The sequence below is a fragment of the Tympanuchus pallidicinctus genome, unplaced genomic scaffold (genome assembly GCF_026119805.1).
Source record: "Tympanuchus pallidicinctus isolate F22 unplaced genomic scaffold, pur_lepc_1.0 scaffold75, whole genome shotgun sequence".
Taxonomy (NCBI): Eukaryota; Metazoa; Chordata; class Aves; order Galliformes; family Phasianidae; genus Tympanuchus; species Tympanuchus pallidicinctus.
Window position 1 is genome coordinate 19,526 of NW_026294797.1, and position 19,682 is coordinate 39,207.

The 19,682-nt window shown below is 49.7% G+C and overlaps 1 long non-coding RNA gene across 2 annotated transcripts; it reads right to left on the bottom strand.

Moving 5' to 3' along the window:
* Positions 1 to 581: 581 nt before the first annotated feature.
* On the bottom strand, positions 582 to 19,571 carry LOC128072944 (uncharacterized). 2 transcript variants are annotated; one of them, XR_008202535.1, is made up of 5 exons: positions 19,132 to 19,571; positions 18,402 to 18,511; positions 4,688 to 4,842; positions 4,166 to 4,222; positions 582 to 731 (listed from the first exon to the last, which is right to left on the bottom strand). It is a non-coding gene; the product is annotated as an uncharacterized LOC128072944 (long non-coding RNA). The 2 variants fall into 2 exon arrangements; XR_008202536.1 differs by lacking the exons at positions 18,402 to 18,511; positions 19,132 to 19,571 and adding an exon at positions 7,326 to 7,836.
* Positions 19,572 to 19,682: the final 111 nt, after the last annotated feature.

Below are 19,682 nucleotides of genomic sequence, written 5' to 3' on the forward strand. Positions count from 1 at the left end.
TAACAGCAGAAATGGACTGCTTGCACGTAAGCATGGACAGTTCAGATGTTATCTGGCCACGTCCTGCACCTGATGAGTGTGGTCTGTCCTATCTTCTCATCAAGTTGCTGGCTAACTCCTCTCCAGGGTGAGGGCTGTCTGTTGTTCTTGCTCGTGTGTGCATTAGGCTCAGACCGTGGATTGGAAGGCCTGTGTGCCCATCTGCCAGCTGCAGGAGAGATCCAGGTGCCAGCCACTGGAGACACTCAGGTGAGTGGACTTGAGTGACAACAGCATGTACATACAAATCCATGTATTCTCACTAGTAGAGCTCTACCTACTCAGCCAGAGGTGAACGCGATGAGGCCTCCGGTAATGCTTGTGTTTGTGTGAGTACCCCGTGTGCCTGCCTTTGATTCCCATGGCTGTCTGTGTGTGTACAAATATGTCTGTGTGCTCTGTGTGTGCACTGACTGAGAATACATGCTCATCCTCACTGCTTGTTGGACCCTGGGGCATGGAGCTGCATCAGCCTCGCCTGTGCTGGAGCTGCTGGATCTGGCTGGATTCCTCTAATGCTCCCCACACAACAACATGAGGTACCTGGGAAACATCGATCTCCTTTTCTTCTCCCTGAGGTTTGTCACCTCCAGCAGCAGCCTCCTGTTCCGTGGGAGCAGCACCCTCACCAGCTCCTGATCCCACCACCACACTGTCTTCCACTCCAGTGCCCCATCTGCAGCACTCACCACCTGCAAGATAAAAGGAGAAACCTTTCAGGACACGAGCTGTGCATATCAGCTGGAGATATCCTGCACTCTGCGATCTCCTTAGGTGCTGCCGGCCCCTGGCTTTGGTTTCACTGGGGTTTCTCCTGACCCAAGGGAGAAAGCAGCACTGGAGGCTGCCATCCTATACCTGAAGCACCATGTAGGGAGCACAGGGGTAGGCTTACATGACAAAGCTGATTTACAGGCAGGAGAGGGACATTTACAAAACCTTCCTGTCAACATGCAGTAGAGTTTCAGATGGGTATTGCTAGTGTAGGAAACATTTCTCAAGGCTCATGTGTTCTCACTGCCTCTTCTTTCTCACACCTATACAACAACCTCCTTCCACTGCTCTCTGAAACACTCATGGGACTGCATTCTCAGGGCTGATTTGCCTCCAAGCTGTGTGGTGTGAGAAATGCCCTGCAGGTTCAAGGTGAGTTGAAGCTTGGCAAACTGCCCGGAGGTCCCCTGTGCTACTGAAAGTCTGCTCTAGGGAACAGGCTGCAAGCCTGCTCCAGCTGCTGTCTGCCATCTCTAGACCTGGACTGACTTCAAGAGCATTAGTTAGACTCCTTTTGAACAGAGATGTGCAACTTGGGCTATGTTAGCTGAAGCAAATATACTCTACAGCTAGATGAAGGTTAGAAATATTCAGATATCATCAGGTATCAGAAAATGTTAGCCTATAGCTAGGCTGATTTTAAAAAAGAAAGAAACATAAATAAAGACCCAAGTAGATTTTATATGACTGAATCATTCGTCATTAGTCTGTGTTGAAAAGTCAGCATGCATTTCATTTCAGTTATTGAAAGGTGGATAGAAAAGTACCTTCCTGAAGGCCATTGTTAAATCCTTCCTCCAGCATAGGTAATTTATGTATCACCCCAACATTTGTGTTGGTACACACTGGTATTTGTTTACAGTAATACACTTGAATTAAGTTTATTGGAGATTCATCTTGATGGTGAAGGTAAATAAAAAAACACATTCTGTCAATTCAATTGGCTTCAGGAAGTTTTTAACACTAAAGAAAAGCTGTTTTCTAGGTACCAGCGTCAAGCTAAGTTCAGCAGAAATTCAGTTCACAGCCTGATGCTCTGCTTCCTCAGTTTGATTTTCCACCCATGAATGAGACCAATGCAGCTCTCTGAGCTCAACCTGAACTGCCTGCATTTGTTCACAATCATTCTTCAGTCACTGTTGTTCAGCTCTATCTACCCCTACTGGCTGACATTAACTGATGTGGTAAATAAATTCTTCTGCAGTCCTTGAAAGCAGGAAATACTCCAGTGCTTTGCAGAAACCACTGGAGAAGTTTTAGCTTCAACTGAAAATTCTGCTAGGGAAGGATGCTCTGCCACAAACAGAAGTATTATCAAAAGATATGGACAGATGTTGACATCTTCTCCTGTGACTTGTAAGGCACGCAAACCTGTCTCACAGAGTATTACCAATTTAGCAGTCTTGACCCAGGCTAGTATTCAAATAAATGGTGGTTGTAAAAGCCTTGGAAGAGACCAGTATGAAAGGAGGGGAACAGAATGCCTATCAGATTGATTTCATCACATGTGCTTCTAACAGCATGCTGCACACACTGATCCTGCTGCCTGTTGTGATTAGGATCAACGTTTATTTTCTATTTACTGCATTTGTACAGCCAATTTTCTTCTACGGTGGAGGAGAATTTTAATTGACATGAGTCAGCTCGCAAACAGTCAGCACTGAAAGGGTGATGCTCTCAACAGCTGTAGCTGTAACTCACTGAATGCACAGCACGTTCACATATGCAGAACTGGGTATTTCCCGTGCCTTAGAATACAGAACCAAAGCAAGATAGATAATTAAAAAATGGCTTTTACAAAAGCATGTGTGCTAGTGCTGAATGAACCTCACTATTAGTATCAAATGCCTTTGATAAAGAAAAAAACAAAACTAAACTAAAAAGAGGGAGACTCAATTCCACTGAAATCAGAACAAGAATCCCACACCCAGCTGCAATGGGCCACGTACTTCGTTTTGAGAACCAACTCTACAAACCTGTTTTCCATAACAATACACAGACTAAGAGTATCCTAAACCAGCTATCTGCAGAAGGGTTACTGAAATCTGCACAGCCACACAGGAGAAAAAACAAGGGCCATCCAATGTAATGAAGGCTGTGATAACAGAGCCACGTGGCTTTGAGTTGCAGAAACAGTGAATGCTTCTTTACCCAGGCTGCAGCTGGCTGCATTATCCTCTCATAGAACTGTCAGCTCAGTGCAGTGCTCAGATTCAGCAGCAGCAAGAATGAGGCCATGAAGAGGAGGAGAGCAGCCGAGTCTGCAGCTGGGGGCCTGGGAGGAGCTCACTGTCCGTGCTCTCCCCATTTTCCAGAGCTGAAGATCTGGCTCCACGGCTTGATTTAGAAAAGGACTGGGTAATTTTTAGGACAGTTAGTCATAATTACAGCTCAGTTGTCTCATATAAGATCAAGAACTAATTATCATGCTTTAGTGAGCACACCAACTGCTTGCAAAGTCTTGGAAGGCTTTTGGAGTAATACTGCAGAACTGGTTATGAAAGTTGCCTCAGAAGGACAGTCCTCCACTGGAGCCAGGATATCAGCTTAGCAAACAGCCTGATCCCTGACAGCATCTCTTCTGCATTCAGTAATACTGCTCCTCTAAGCAGGTTTAGCTGACCAGATAGAAGTTACTTTACAAGGGCACCTAGTTTGGAACAGAGGAAAGATGCATTTCAAAGGCTTAGCCTTTGTGCTCAGGGCAGAGCAAGGCATTTCTTGGCCCAGACTTGGCAGTGATAAGACAATGCTAGACAAGCAGTGCAACTCATTTGCAGCGCATCAGCACCTGTAGCTATAGAAACTGGGTTTGATCTACCTCAACATGCCAACCTAAAGAGAAATTAAAGTATGTCCCCGAGTTTTTCAGTTGCTTTGTAATTTACCTCATTCAGTGCCACATTTGTATTTTAGAAAATGAACTTTTGGCATGATTATTTTCAGCTGTGCAAGGAAAAACAAATGATGAATCAAAATTCCATTTCCTTTTTAAAGCTGTTTAGAGGAAGGCTAGACAAACAAATTCAAGGAAATGTAAAAGCTACTGTGAATCTATGCAGCATATTCTCTCTTCACCACAAATGTCAATAGAAACAGCATTATGCCACTTTCTGTTCATGGATCTGATTGTTTTCTGCCCCAAAATATTTATCAGTCTGTACTGCTGCAACAGGCAGTTTCTAAGGTAGGTCTTGCATTGAATGAGAAATGTTCTGGTACCACAGCTGGGTCACAGTCATATTGTATTCTCTGCACACTGATTACATGCAGATGACATACATATATTTTTGCCACACTCCTCTTGAAGATATTAAAGCACAACCACATTCCTGAGGCTGCTCATACGTACCTCGCTCTCTTTCTCAGCAATTCCAGTTGTCTCCTTATCCCCTGCCCCGATACTCTCCTGTATAAAGAGGAAATATGGTCACCATCTTACTCATGCTGAGGGAATGACTGCAGAGAAACTGGCATTAATCAAGCTCAGTGGAAGAATGGCACGTATGGGATGCGATGAAATGAATGGTGGGAACTAAACGGACAGCATACAGGGAGTGGAAAGATTCTTGCTGCTATATATCTGAAATAAAGGTAGCTATAAGATAAAAACAGAACAAAACAAGAACACAGCAAAAAACCACGAGAAATAAAGCCTGTTAATTACATAATGATCACCACACTGGAAGTGCTAATGTCAATTTTATGTACTTTTGCTATCAGTATTTCCATAGTAGCACCATACTGGATGAATGTTTTATTAAGCAACAGCCCAGAACATTGCTGACCTTACAGTTTTCCAGCTACCTCCAATTTCTCCCACCCAAGACTCAGAATGTTCCCATCATAACCTGCTGCTGCCCCTGTAACTCACCAGTTTGCAGGAAAACTTCCTGGAACACTTCTTCCACACGCGTTGGGCTGAAACACACGGCAGGGGATTGTTCAAAGAGGTGGGTCACAAAGCTCATCAGTGCTGCAGAATCACTTTCCTCCAGGTCCACACTCAGCTGTACATGCAGTGGGTGCCTGACATTTCAAACAGCAGACGTGTGTCAGTGGCTCTAAATGTGGCACCCATGAAGATGTCCAAGGAATCAATTGCTCTGAACAGTGATGCTCCCCACCCCAAACAATACTTCTCACAGCACAGATGGGATCTAACACAAGGTCCTTTACTACAGAAGCTGTAAAACTGCACAAGTTCCAGGTTTGGAAGAGGAAAAAACGTACAATTTCCTAAACTCTGTGGGACAGTTGTGCTCCTGCTGGCTTCCAATTCCACTGTAGCATTTTGGGATTCAGTCAGCAACATCCCTTCTGCTTGAGTTTAGATTCAGTTCTGGCTATTGCTCAGCCTGGATCAAGAGGTTCAGGTCCAGATTAGGTCAACAAACAGTCAAGATGGCTGTAGTTCATGTCTCATTTGGAACACTTGGAAGTGCTTTTCTCTTCTGCTCAGTCTTGGCTTCCTGCAGATTACAGGATATTTCTAAAGATGCTTTTCAGAGGAAAAGTAAATCTAAGCCCCCTTATAGAAATCTCTTTCACTAATAAATGTTGAGGCTGCTCAGCAAACATACATATGTCAGATTTTTCAAAAGCCCTGTAAGGGTGAAGACAAGTCATGCTGATCTGTGTGAGTGCAGGCAGAGCAGATCACCATCTTTAGCACTTGTGATCAGACCTCAGTGCTCAGCCTCCAGCTCACTGCCTCCACACACCTGCCACACCAAAACTCCTGCACGTTTCATCTGAAATGCTTGCATGTTATCTTGTTTAATAAAAGGATGCTGCGTTATATCCAAACTTCACTTCACTCATGTGTTTTCTAAGCTCATCTTCCTGCAGTCACCTCATAAGACCCAGACCTGTCCAGACGCCAGGGCAAGGCAGCTGCTGACAGCAGCGTTACCATGCAAACCCCTCACAGCTTTATCCTGCTAAAACTGCAGTGTGACATCACCTTTTCTATTATACATACAGGATTAATTCTTCTTTCAAGCTGCCAAACCATGCTGCGAAGACCTGATTTTTACATTAATTTTAAAACAGACTGTATAGGGTTTTAAAAAGAAAAAAAATCCCACAAGCTTCAACTGCAAAATATAATTATTTCTTACTCCAGCAAAGCATGCATGCTTGCTACAGCATGTCGCTTAATTTTTATTTATTTATTTATTTTTTTAAACAGGAGAGGTAAACAAATATTTCCATTGCCTCATAAAAGCCATGCGTCTGATGGCAATGGCAAGTTGGTACAGAAACACTTTTCTGACTCGTACTATTAAAAAGTGCTGAATTTCTTAATAAGCTGTACTTAGAAGCCAATTTGCCTTCAGAAATGAGCACTGCTCTATGTCAGGAATGTGTTTGTCCCTACCCTTCTCCTATCAGTAACCTGGAAACTCTTTCCCATAAGAATTCCATCAACCAAGCTTACAGCTTGGGCCTCATTCAAAATTTGATGCATTCATACATATGCTTTTAAATGAGGGCTCGTTTCAAGCATAACTGGAAGCAGATTTTTTGGGAAAGAGAAAGGTAAGGAGAGTTGCCCTTACTTCTTAAGGACTATTTTGTACTGGTAAAGTTAGCAGCACTGATCTTTTGATTAGTTAGGAGTCGGGATGGTAAGGATGACTGAGTTTTAGCAGGGAAGCACGGCAGTGCAATGTTTATTTTTATGCCACGCCAGGCGTAAACGTCTAGTAAATAGGATTACTGAAACAGTGCCTAAGTAATGCTGCAGTTCCATAAACAGAGTGCAATCTGCCTCTGCTGACTTAGAACAGAAGAACACTGTTCTACATCAGTTCTCCCCCATTTTTGAAAGAAATGTTTTACCTTTAAATGGCCTCATACATGGCTCTATCTGTACTTGGCTCCACGCTCAGCTTTCAGACACAGCTGACCACTCTTCTTTGCACTGCTCTCCCAGATCATACAGTCTGCAGTTTGGGTGCCACGAGTTGTACCTACAGTGGGATTCAGCCATCATTAGACATCTCTAAGCTGAAGGCTCTTTCTTGGCCTCTGTCACTACTCAGTGTCTGAGAGAGCTTCCAGCTGGCAGTTTCATATGTGCCCACACAAAGCTTTGAAAATCACTGTGTTTAGCTGAGTGTCTGACTGATGGAATGAGAGAATATTAAAGGCCAGGCAAGCATCAGACCCAAAGCACAAAAAGGCTCTTTCCAAACCAAGGAGCATCTGGAAGTCAAAATAGCTGATCTCTGAGTAGTGCTGTGAACTCTGTGTGCAGCATTTCACAGATAGGACAACAAAATAACAAGACTTGCTACGATTTCTCTTTGTCCTGTACACTTGTCATCTTTGCCTGACTTTGAAAAATTGATGTGGTGAGAGGGATATTATTATTTGAAACTGAAATCAATCAGTGGTTAATAAACTATATATTTTAGACTGTATCCTTTGGATTTTACACACTACGGAAAGAAGAAACAAAACAGTTTCTGTGGGCAAAAGTCCACGCAAGAAGGACTTCTTACCATTCGCTTCAGCTCTTCTGCAGCACGTGGTGATTCTGTCCCTGTAACTGTGAAAAATTTTGTTCCCTGCAACCAAAATAAGAATTCAAAGGTCGCCAGCACCTAACAGAAATTTATTTGTTCTGTGGCACCGATGGATCACAACAAGGACATGCAGTAAGATCCCATGCAGCAATTAAGATGAGCTCTGGGAATGAAGTGTTTGGCAATGCACTTCAGGCTGATTATGAAACTGTAAGTAACAGAACCCAAAACTCCTGAGCAGGGAATTGTACCCTGTTCTCTGCACTACCCCTCCTAGTTTAAATGAGAGCCCTACCAGAAAATTTACTCAAAGCTCTTGCAACAACTAATGACTGCCATACATTCTACCAATTAACGTGGCTTGGCAGTAAATTCATCACAGAGAAATTGTGCTGATGAGGGGCTGTCACCGCAAACTTGCAATTACTAAAATCAATAAAAGATTCCTATCAGAAAGATATTATTAATATTTTATCACTCCACTTTTAAATAACTCATCACTCAAAGTGAATGAACGCTGAGCTGCTACTGAGAAATGACATGCTTTCATATTCTGCATCTCAGTGAAATGTCCTCAGCTTTGATCACGGTTGCTGTTAATCCTGATGTTCAAGACTCTCCTTCGCAAGTCCTGGAAAGCAATTCCTGGAATCATTGCCCCTCAGAGCCAAATGAATAATTCTACTTCTGAATTTTTAAGACATCAACACGGAGCTCATTTTCCTAGACATCTCTTCCAAATTGGTAAAGACAACTTTGCATTCTAAAGGTAACAGAAAATGAAAATAAATCCAGTCAGGACTGTCTGACTTCTATTTAATACCTATGACATCCTCCTGGATTGCCACTCACTTGCCCCTCTCTCACTGTCTTCCTCTCCAACAGCTCTGCAGCCATTTGGAGCATGAAAGAACACGGACTGAGAATGCCTCAGTGATGGTGAGGCAGCAAAACAGGTCACAGGACAGGGCCAGTGAACGGATGAGTGGTGCTGCACCCCAGCCTGCCATCTAATTAGCACTCAGGTAATGAAGGTTTTGGAGCTTTGTCTTCTACCGTTACGATGCTGCTCTCACAGGTAGGAATCCAGAGCAAATAGGAAGGATTAGACAGGGATCATCCTCCCTCTCTCTCAAAGTTCTCCAGAACAGCACGCAGAAAACTGTCCCCATTTCCATCTACAACAAATTCTTTTTACCCTGTTAGGAAGATAGGAGCAAGGGAGAGATGATAACCAGGCACATGCTGCAACTAAAGCTCAGCCTGCCTTTTCATTTCATGCACATTTGATACCAGTTTTTAATCCAGTGACGCAGTTGCAACTATCCAGGCAAAATCATCTCTCTGTCCTTGAGAAGTCCTTTAAACTACAGCTGTACTCCAGAGCCTTCTGCTGCACACAGTTTGCGTGGTATCATGAGTGGCTTCTGCAGTGGTCCAACACCACCAGCACACAACCAACCTGACACTGGTTGAGTAGAGCTTCAGACTATTTCCAAGCCACTCTTCACTTCTGTTTGTACGCTTTCCTAATGCTGTTCCCCTATGTTAATAAATGTCACAATCAGGCTTGCAGTGCCTGAGCCATTGCCCCCAGTAGGAATGTGAAACACAATCAGCTCCACAGAAAGATCCATGCAAGGCTAGAGTATCTGCATACCTGAAAACCTTTTGTTGATGCTCTGCACTGACCTCTGACTGCCTGTAAGACCATGCAGGTGAACTTCCAGCTAAAATGCCAGTCTTAAAAGGAATGACATTTTGGGACCAACAGGAGCAAATGTTGCTGGAGAGGCATGCTGTGACACAGCTGGACGCTGACAAAACCAGCCATGATGAGGAACGGAGGGGATGGCTGAAATACAGCAGGCACACTCACTGTGATGAGAGATGGCCCAGATGAGGCTGGGAGATGGGGGACAGATCACTCAGCGCAGCCTGCTCTGTTGGCTCATCTGGCTCAGCAGGGATGGCCTCCTTTCCCACAGCAGCAGCAGCAGGGGTTTCATCCACCTTGACTTCCCCAGGTGGAGCTTCTTCAGCCTCAGTCTTTTCTTTTACGGATTTCTAAGTAAACAGTGGAAAATTTGTTGAGGAGCACATGATGGTGGGGAAGGAAGAAGGGAATGGGAGCTCTGCCTGGCACTGCAGTGCTGCTTCACTCCTAGCAGACTCAGTGCCAATGGCTTTGCCAGGAAGAGGACAGCCTTACATTACTAATGATCATCTACGGAGCATCTTCATTCTCAGCATCCTGCACAGAAACTGAGTCAGTCCTACATCCCTCCCTTGCCAGGAAAGAGAGTGCTAGCTTCCTGAGCTATTGAAAGCAGCAGCAGAAATGGGGGAGAAGTACTCAGTTTGCTCAGAAATGCTCTAGAAAGTGAGGGCAAAGTGAGGAGTGTCCCAAACTATGATTTCAAACAGCATTTTTGAAATTATCCCCTATCCCCCTAATTCCACCAGCCCTCAGACAATAAGATCCCTTCTCTGTTCAAAGTAAGAAACGTTGCAGACTTTGTTTTCACATAGGCAACCACTAACTGCACAAATTCTGACACTGAACATCATAGAATGGCTCAATTCGGAAGGGACCTAAAGACCATTCAGTTCCAATCCCCCTGCTACAGGCCACCCATTAGATCAGGATGATCAGGACCAGAGGCACCCAGAGCTTCTCCGGGCAGCCTGTTCCAGTACCTCACCACCTTCTGAGTGAAAAAAAGTCATCCCTAGTTTCTTTTAATGCTTATTGCATCCTGAGACCTCAATCACCTACAAAGCTTCCGTTTATGGGCCATGCTTCTTCTGCAATTCTTACCCTCTAAAATTCTGGCCTATGCTTATTCTTTAGGAAGCGTATCTGGTAAACATCACCAGTCCTGCAAGATGTTTGGTCCTGCAGCAAAACAGCTCCCAGCAAAAGTGCTGTTTCTGCTGGGGACAAAGCCTTGCAAACACACACAGCTAAAGGAGGGAGCTGCAAGCTGTGCTCAGCATATTCCAGCTATAAAGATGGCTGACTCAGCCAGATTAAATAACCCCAGTAGATCAATTTGCCATGAACACATTGCTCAGCATAATATGAACCTCAAAAGCTATCCAGCTGCTTTGCTGTTGATAAGATGCAGCTGCTCAGAAGGCCTTCTATCATGAAGAGACATCTCTGAAATTCTTCAAAATACGAAAATCTGCTCCCTGACGTTTTTCAGAAAACAACAACAAAACAAAACCAAACAGAAAAAACCACCACCACAACAAAACATGTCCTTTCAATTCCTTCCTCATCTATTCCTTTAGCAGGCTTATTTTTAATGAGGTATAGAGAAATCTGCCTAAGCAACACCTTCAGGATTTGGCAAAGAAGAAAGAAACATTCATTCTATTACACCACACTGTGCAGAAGTCTGTCCTGTGTGATAATACCAGATCCAAGGAGTTTCACAAAGAAAAAACAAGACTGTAATGAGAAACAAAAGGCAGATTTGTCCCAGGTCAGATGGCTAATGAGTTTCCTGGGCCTTAATACTGGAAGGAACTTTCAGGCTTACAATCAGAGGTAATGTGTTCCAATGCAGATGGCACTGATGTGCTCTCAGTCACTTGTGCACAAGCAGTCTTTAGGCTACTTGCCACCTGAACTACACACACAAATACTCAGAATGCTCTCACGGTGCTCAGTGACCAAAGGCACATCAACAGACAGAATCACTCTTCTGCTCTCAGTAACGGCAGCGTTCACCCAGCAATGCTGCCACTCCATATCCTTCATTCAGGCTAACTGGAGGCAGCAAGAGGAACCCAGAAACCACCAAAGTATGATCGCTTTCAACAATATTCCCCCCCTTAAAAGATGCTACATACTAAAATGAGGAAGACAGATAAAGCTGCAGTAATATTAGAGGTATGAGTACCGACAGCACACCTGAGCACTTCCTTGCTGTACATTGGACCAAAGCACTCATTCTTGCTTTTCTTACATGCAATAAATAAGTGAACTGACTGTACCTTCAAAAATTAAAAGTATCTAGGCATCCTGCTTTTCTTTTTGTCATTTATAAATGACAAAAAAAATGAGGTCAGGGAGGGCTGGAACCAGGCTCCACCCCTTTGCCAGACAAGTGAATTGCTCCCACCTGCTCTCCACAGCAGAACAAGGTCTAATGGAGATAAAAGACCAGTTGGCCCAGGGGGGTCCTGCCAGGACCTCAATAGGCCCGTTGGCTGGGGGGGGGGGTGATCCCCAACTCTGTTCCTTTGTGTGGTTTCCTGCCTGTAAGAAGGCTTGAAAACAAACCTGCCTGTCGTAAGGCACAACAATGATTTGCAGAGCACTTCAGATAAATATAAGAGCAAGGCCACCCAGGGCTCCTCATTGCTTCTGGGAAGAAAAGCACATTCAGGATATGAGAACCCAGATGTTGTGAGCTTGGACAGCAGAGCATGCCAAAGAAATTGCATTTAACACCAGATACATCATGGAGCTGAGACAGCACAGGTCTGCAGCAAGCCCACCACCAAGGTCTGCAGCACACTTGAATCTCACTGCCATTTTAAACAAAAGGTATCGCGTGCCAATCTCCTGCTCACCACCCCCACTTAGCACACAGCTAAACCAATGACCTCATTTTGTCATTTATGCATTGTTTTGTACGTTTCACTATTAAACGTTCTGCGTTCCCTTTGCTACACCTCTGCCTGCAGTCGTTCATGCAGCACCAAAGCCCCCCAGGCCCCCGTGCCCATCTCTGGGGATGCTGGGGTGGCTGCAGGCTGCCAAGAGCTGCCGCTCCTCCAGCTCCTCCAGGCTGAACATCTCCATCGGGGGCACCGACTTTGCACAAGGAGAGTTGAGGCAACGCCGAGAGGCAATGGGAGCTGACTGGGGAACGGCAATGAGCACCAGGTTCTCCAACATCTCACCCAAGGAATTCAATAGGCCCTTTACTCCAATGGAGGCAGACTCTCTCCTTGCGGATGACCTTCCCCCCCCACCTCCCCAGGCTGTCTCCGTCTCCCCCCTGGGCGCTGTGTTCCACACATTCCCAGCCTGATGCTGGCAGTTTAAGTCCTTAGACACGGGCAAAGCACGGTTTTGGATGGTGACGACTGGCAATTGCTTGCACAGGATATCCTGAGTGGGAGGGGAAACCATCCGTGGGGTGAGAAGGCAATGCAGGGATGGCAAATCCCTACTGGGATGGGCAGACCCTTGGGAAGGAAGGGCACTGGGCTGCAAAAAGCCCATCCATACAGTCACTGATCCTGGGGATGGGAAACAACGGGGATGGGAAGGATGTCTGGGTACGAAAAGGCAAAGCACGGCAAGCCGGGGGGAAAGGGGCTGAGCCCAACGGTCACAGAGCCCCCGTGGGGGGAGGGGCTCCCCCAACTGCCACTCTCCAGCTGTCATGGCAGGTAAGGCAGCAGCTCCCCCTGCTCTGACGCTCCAGCTGACCCCAGCGCCCCACATCTCACCCCTGTGAGCCCACATCTCAGCCCAGAGCTGCAGAAAACACCCCTGTGACCCAGATCACACCCCAGCACCCAGATCCCACTCCTGTGACCTGGATCCCATCCCAATGCCCCGGGTCTCAGCCCAGCGCCCCGTCTGGCATTTCCCCACAGAGAGATTCCCTCGAGCGCTGACGGTGCCTCTGACACCCGACGCCACTTTCTTTGACGCGACTGTGCCGCCACCGGACCCCGCCTGGATGCAGCCCACCGTCCGCGGACCGATGCCGGTACCCCCCCAACCCTTCCCTGTCCCCACTGCCACCCACCTGGCACCTCAGGCCTCTGTCTGGCCCGGGCTACCAGGTGCCTGGGGACAGGCAGCGCAGCTCCCACCCGGGGGGCCGACCCCAGTCCTGGCTCAGCTGCCACCTGTGGGCCTGACCTCAACTGCAGGGCTGCACTCACCGGTGCTGCTGCTCCTACCTGGGGGGCTGCACCCAGCTACGGCTCCCCCCCCCGCCCCTGCTCCCTGCTCAGGACGTCCCCTGTCTGCAGGGACGCTGCCAGCCCAGCGGCCGATGGGGCTGTGGCCTGGGGCCGTGCCCCTCCACGCGGAGCCCCCGCAGCCCACAGGCACCTACCTGCCACAGGCCCCCGGGCGCCCCGGCCCCTCCCCAGCTCTTTTGCAGGTACCCTCCCTGCAGGAGCAGGTGCTCCCCGGGCCCTGCACCCTGCCCGCCACCTGGGAGCCACCGATGGAGACCTTCCAAGATGCCGTGCTGCTCTCGGACGACCAGGGGCACCCAGCGCCCACCGACGTGTGCCCCCACCCTGCCACGGCTCCGCTCACCTGCAGCACTGCCTCGCTGCAATCAGGCCGTGAGTTCAGGGGCTGCAGGGCAGGCGGCAGGCTGGCTACTCCACGGGGCTGTGGGAAAGCTGGCACCGCCCCACTGGGGATGCTCTTGCTTTTCCAGCAGCCACAACGAGCGCAGACACCCCGGAGGAAATCGCCGAGGACATCGCTGAGCTCCTGACGTGGATCAACCAGGGTGAGTCTGGGGGCAGCAGAGCTGGCGGGGGGGTGCTCGCACCCAGTGGGCGCGGGAAAGCCGGCAGTGCCCCACGGGGGATTTTCTTGCTTCTTCAGAAGTGACAGCCAACCCAGGCATCCTGCACGACACCGCAGACATGGACGATCTGCTCACGTGGATCAACAGCGGTGAGTTTGGGAGCAGCACAGCTGCTGGGGGCTGTCTGCTCTGAGTGGCTGGGGGAAAGCTGGCATTGCCCCACTGGGCATTTCTTCCATTGCCCAGAAGACAGACCCAGCACCAACAGTCTTGCCGGCCATGTGGAAATCGACCGTTTGCTCACCTGGCTTGATGGTGAGTTTGTGGTCTGCACAGATGACCGGTGGGTGTCTGCACCAAGCGGGGGTGGGAAGGCTGCCATCATCGTTCCGGGGGATGTTCTGCTATTCCAGAAGCTGTGAGTGCTCTGGACAGCTGCAAAAGGGAAGAGCTGACGCAGCGCACCACTGCCACAGAACCACCGAGCGCACGTGCCTCCAGCAGCCTCAACTCCTCTTCCATCACAGAGCTGCCTCACTCCCCCAGGGCCAGCCGGGAGCTCAGCAGCGACACAGATGCTGAACCTGGGCTCCTCAACAACCCACTTGGGCACCAGGCAGCATCCCCTCAGCTGCCCGTGCCAAGCGCCCTGGCTGCTCCCACACCGCCATCGCCAAACCATGCACACCTGATGGAAGAGGTGCTGCGAAGGCAGCCCCGGGTGATTCTCACCCGCCTGGCACTGCCCAGCCCACTGCCTTCCCCCACACCTCCATCGCCCAGCACTGCACACCCGATGGGAGAGGTGCAGCAGAGGCAGCCCCGGGTGGTTCTCCCCCGACTGGCACTGCCACGCGGCTGCATCTCCTGCCGGCTGGCAGACCAGCACCACGGGGACAGCACCGAGCCAGCCAAGCGCCCCGTGCCTCCTCTGCTGCGCACTGGGCGGCTCGTGGAAGAGGCGCCGCACAAACAGCCCCACGTGCTGCTCAGGCACCTCGCACTGCCAGCCGGATGCATCTCCTGCCGGCTGGCAGACCAGCACCACGGGGACAGCACCGCGCCGCCCACCAGCCCAACGCCCGCCTGCTCCACCACCAGAGGCCAGAGCACCGCGCACAGGCAGCACGCTGGCAGCATCCCAGCCACAGACAGGAAGCTGCCACGCTGCCACCGTGCGCCACGCCACAAACGCCGGCGCTAGGCCAAGCTGCCGCTGTCAGCACGGCAGCCAGCACGAGGACTCGGGACGCTTTCTGGGCACAGTGCAAACCAGCAACAACCCTGCCAGCAGCAGCAGCAACACCAACAAACCAAGGAAAAGAATGAACCGCCAGGGCAAAGCACAGATGCCCACCCAGTCTGGAGCAGGCCAGAATCTTAGCATCCGTGCCTGGGAGGAGGAAAGGGTAGCTACTGGGTGTGCTGCTTCCTCCAGCACAGATGCAATTGCAGGGTCGCCAGCCCAGAAGGAGCCTGAGGCTGCCAGTCAGAGCAAAGCATCTCTCTGGAGGAAGCCAAAGCACTTGCAGTCATGCCAAGGAGGAGGGAAGGGTAGCTACCGGGCACGGATCTCGCCTGCCACCAGAGGGGGAAGGAATTTTGTGGGGTGGCAATTCTGGGTCAGAAATTGAACTCTGATAATATTGTGCTCCAAAATTGCTGGAATTGGGAGGAAGGAATTGCTGGTGTGGGATTTTAGGGAGGCTGGGAAGTTTTTTGGAGGGGGAAGAAAATATTGGTGGGAGGGAGCAGGGGGGGCTGTTAGGGGCCCCTGTTGTTAGGGGTGGGAAATGGTCGGGAATATTGTCATTTATGCACTGTTTTGTACATTCCACTATTAAATGTTCTGCGTTCCCTTTGCTACACCTCTGCCTGCAGTCGTTCATGCAGCACCAAAGCCCCCCCAGGTCCCCGTGCCCATCTCTGGGGATGCTGGGGTGGCTGCAGGCAGCCAAGAGCTGCCGCTCCTCCAGCTCCTCCAGGCTGAACATCTCCATCGGGGGCACCGACTTTGCACAAGGAGAGTCGAGGCAACGCCGAGAGGCAACGGGAGCTGACTGGGGAACTGCAAAGAGCACCAGGGGGCGTGGAGAGCTTTGCTCAGCACTTGTGGGGTTGGGGGGCTCAAACGGTACCCAGGTGGCACATTTTCACCTCACTGACTTCCTGTTCTCCAACATCTCACCCAAGGCATTCAACAGGCCCTTTTTTCCAATGGGGGCAGACTTTCTCCTTGCGGCTGACCTTCCCCCCCACCTCCCCAGGCTGCCCATCTCCCCCCTGGGCGCTGTGTTCCCCGCATTCCCACCCTGAAGCTGTCGCTCAGTGACACCTTTGTCACCCACACACTCTCCGTGGGTCCTGAGGAGGGCTGGGTGGTGTCCCGTGAAAGCAACCCCAGGGACAGCTCTGCTCCCAAGCCCTGGAAGTCACAGCTCCTGGAAAAACACCTTCAATGCTGCTTCATCTCATCACCTTGCCACTCCACCGGGGCGCTGGGTGGAAGCCAGCTGCTTCCCCTGCTGTCTCCACACTGGGCTCGCCTCTCTCCCTGCTCCTCACCCAACATCCAGGACTGCTTTTTACCATGCCCTTGCTCAAGAGCACACAAGCTACGCAAGCACACCGCTCGCCCTAGGAAAAACATGGCTCCTAGGCACCTGCACTGCAAACCGACAAACAGGCGTTCAAGTCTCACAGGAATCACAAAAACTTAAAACATACCCCAGGCCCCTGTTTAGCAGTAATGCTTTGCTGAATTTGGGCCCACACTATGATTCCAACTCGTCACCTTCCTGCCTTCCAACTGCCTGCACTGTGCTCTGAAGCCACGATCCAATGCCTTAATGCCCTTATGTAACAGCATCCACTTCATCAAACACAGAGGAAGGAACGTCTCAGGAATGTACATCACACACCAGCCAGGCTGCTAAGGACCGGCAACTCTTCTGGGACAGCTTCATCAAACCTTTCTGGATCAGCCTTGCTATCACACACAACTCGTCCCATTACTGCTTTGAGGGCTCAGAGCCTGAACTCCACTAAAAGGCCACCTGTCATCACAAAATCAGGCACAACTGATACAACCACACCACTAAGGCTGCTCTGCTCAACTCCACTGGTTCCCAGTGCTCGCTTAAAAAATAAAATCCACCCAGAGCATCAAACACCAACACGGTTCAGTGGCACAGCCCAGCACAGAGCTGCGATCCCAAAGCCATTATAAGGTTTTATAACAGTGCTGTGGGGGACGATTCAACTGCTTCAAGCTCAAACATGATGCAAGGGATTGATTAATCCGTACATCTCAGTGACCTCCAAACCTGATGTCTTGGAAAAAATGAACAGAACAGACCATCTCAAAGAGCAGATATTCAATCTACACAACTTAATCCAGCAGGCAGTCCTGTGGACAAATTCTGTGCTGGCAGCAGAGCCTTTTTACGACCATTGGGAACATTCCCAGTAACAGAGCTACCACAACTTGGGCACTAAATACACAGACCCACCTGGGACAACAGCAAGTAAAGAAGCAACTTACCCTCCTCCCCTTATCCAACTTCACTCTCACATTTACAAGTGAAACTGCAACGTTAACTGCCATGAAAACATGAGGGGATAAAAAGTCATCTGGTATTTTCCACGTAAGCCACCAAGATCACAGAAACCCAAGTTGTAAGCGTCCACAAGGATCACCAAGTCCAACCTGATGCTCCAGGAAGGACAACCCAAACGCAGATGGTCTTTCAGCTGCAGCAGCTCAGGACCAGGCCCACAGCCCTGGGGAGCCTGGCCACAACCACTGGTACCAGATGCAGCAAGCAAAGAGCAGGCAGGTAGGCACAGCACAGCAAGCAAAGACCAACCTGAGAGGGGGCCTGCTTACAGAAATCAACCCGGGGCCTGCCTACACAAAGCACACACCTTTCACTCCAGTAAAGCTCCACCATTTGGACAGCCAAAGCACAAACTGCCATTTCACTTCTCATGGCTCTTCCCTGAACTCCCAAACAAACAGTTACTTCATGTCCCCTATCGCACTGCAACTGCTCATAATCAATCATCAAGATCATATCTTTCACCAACCACATAAGCAGCTCACTTCTGCTTGGTGGCACTCACACTCCATTCCCACTGCGTCCCTTCATGGGAGGAAAATCACAGCCGGCTTTCTGACAGCCTCCTGCGTGATTCCCCCAAAAGCACCCAGCACTTCTTCGGAAGAGGGAAAGAAAGGAAGGTTCATGGAAACAGGCACACAAGGATTGCAAGACATGCACTGCTCCAGATCACAGACAGGACCACCAAAGCGCCAAAACACAGTTTATCACTAAAGGAAATATTTCAGAGCGTAGTCACAATTTCCGCACAAGCTGTCATGATTCAGCACGTGCAGTTTTCTGATCGTTCAGTAGCAGAAGGCAGATGCTCGCACACATCAATCAGCAAGCACTTGGATGAGCCAGCCCTCCGGTTTTCACAAGGACACACATGGTTACTGCCGGCTCTGACAGCTTACCAGGAGAGGCTGCAGTTCATCAACGTGGACCTCATTCCTCCTATCAGCAGCTACTCCTGAACTGACCTTCATTCATACAGTGACACCACCAACTTCCAGCACCAGCTCACCTGCAAAACACAAAAAAAAAGTGGGACAACAGCCAAAACAGACAAAATATGTTTTAACATTCACTAACAAAAAAAGCAAACACAATACAGATGGGCAGCTGCAGCAACACTGCAGTATGTAAAGAAACAGAAACCTGGCTTGGAGGCGACAGGCCCCCCCCCTTTGGAACAGAGCTGACAGCACCCCCCCTCACCCCTCTCTTGGCCCAGAGCCGACAGCTCCACCCCCTTCGCACCCCTCCCCTCCCCCCCCCCCCCCAACCCGTTTGGCCCAGAATGGCCCAGAGCTGACAGTTTCCCCTACCTCCCACTCACCCCCCCCCCCGGACCTCCTCCCCCCCCCCCCCCCCCCCCCTTCGGCCCAGAGCCAACAGCTCCACCCACTCCACTTTTCATCGACCCCCCCCCCCCCCCCCCCACAAACACAGCCCACAGCACCCACGGCACCACCCCACCCCCCCCCCACTTGGGCCCACAGCCGACGGCCCACCCCCCCCCGCCCGTGTGTGACAGAAGGCACAACACAAAAAGCAAATTAGAAAGAAAGCCATCACACACGTAGCAGCAGAAGCACCAGAGCAACAGCAATACATTACAGAGGCACAAAAAGCACTGCTCACCATCTCCAAGGATTCACCCACACAACAAACTCCACAGCACAGAACCTTCCAGAAACAAACCCTTCCCCCTGGCCACTCAGCCCCTAAAGGAGCTCCAGGAGGGGCAGCCAGGCTCCGCCCCTTCCAGCCACGGAGCTCCATTGCCTTCAGCTGTGCTCCCAGGGCTCACCGGCTCCTTTCCTCAGCTGCTCCCTCGGTGCTTCAGGCTGGGATTCAACACTTCTTCGACAGCAGAGCAAAGGAAAAAATCGCAAAGCAAAGCTAGAGACAAAATCCAAACAACAAAGAAAGCTTGCAGGATGCTAGGAAATAACAGAAAAGCACAGGCAGAAGGCAGAAGGCAGGGTTATGTCTGCGTGTCTGTCTGCAGGAAACAGCTGCAGCTGTTCAGTGCTGCTCCATGCACCCATTGCAGACAGCTGCACACAACAGGGCTCCAGCAGCACTCACAGCTCCTGTCAGCTGCACTATTAAAGCCATCTGATCAACTTCCAATTCCGTGTTGCAAGTGCTTTAAAGAGAGAAGCACTGAAGCTGGCAAACGCACGATG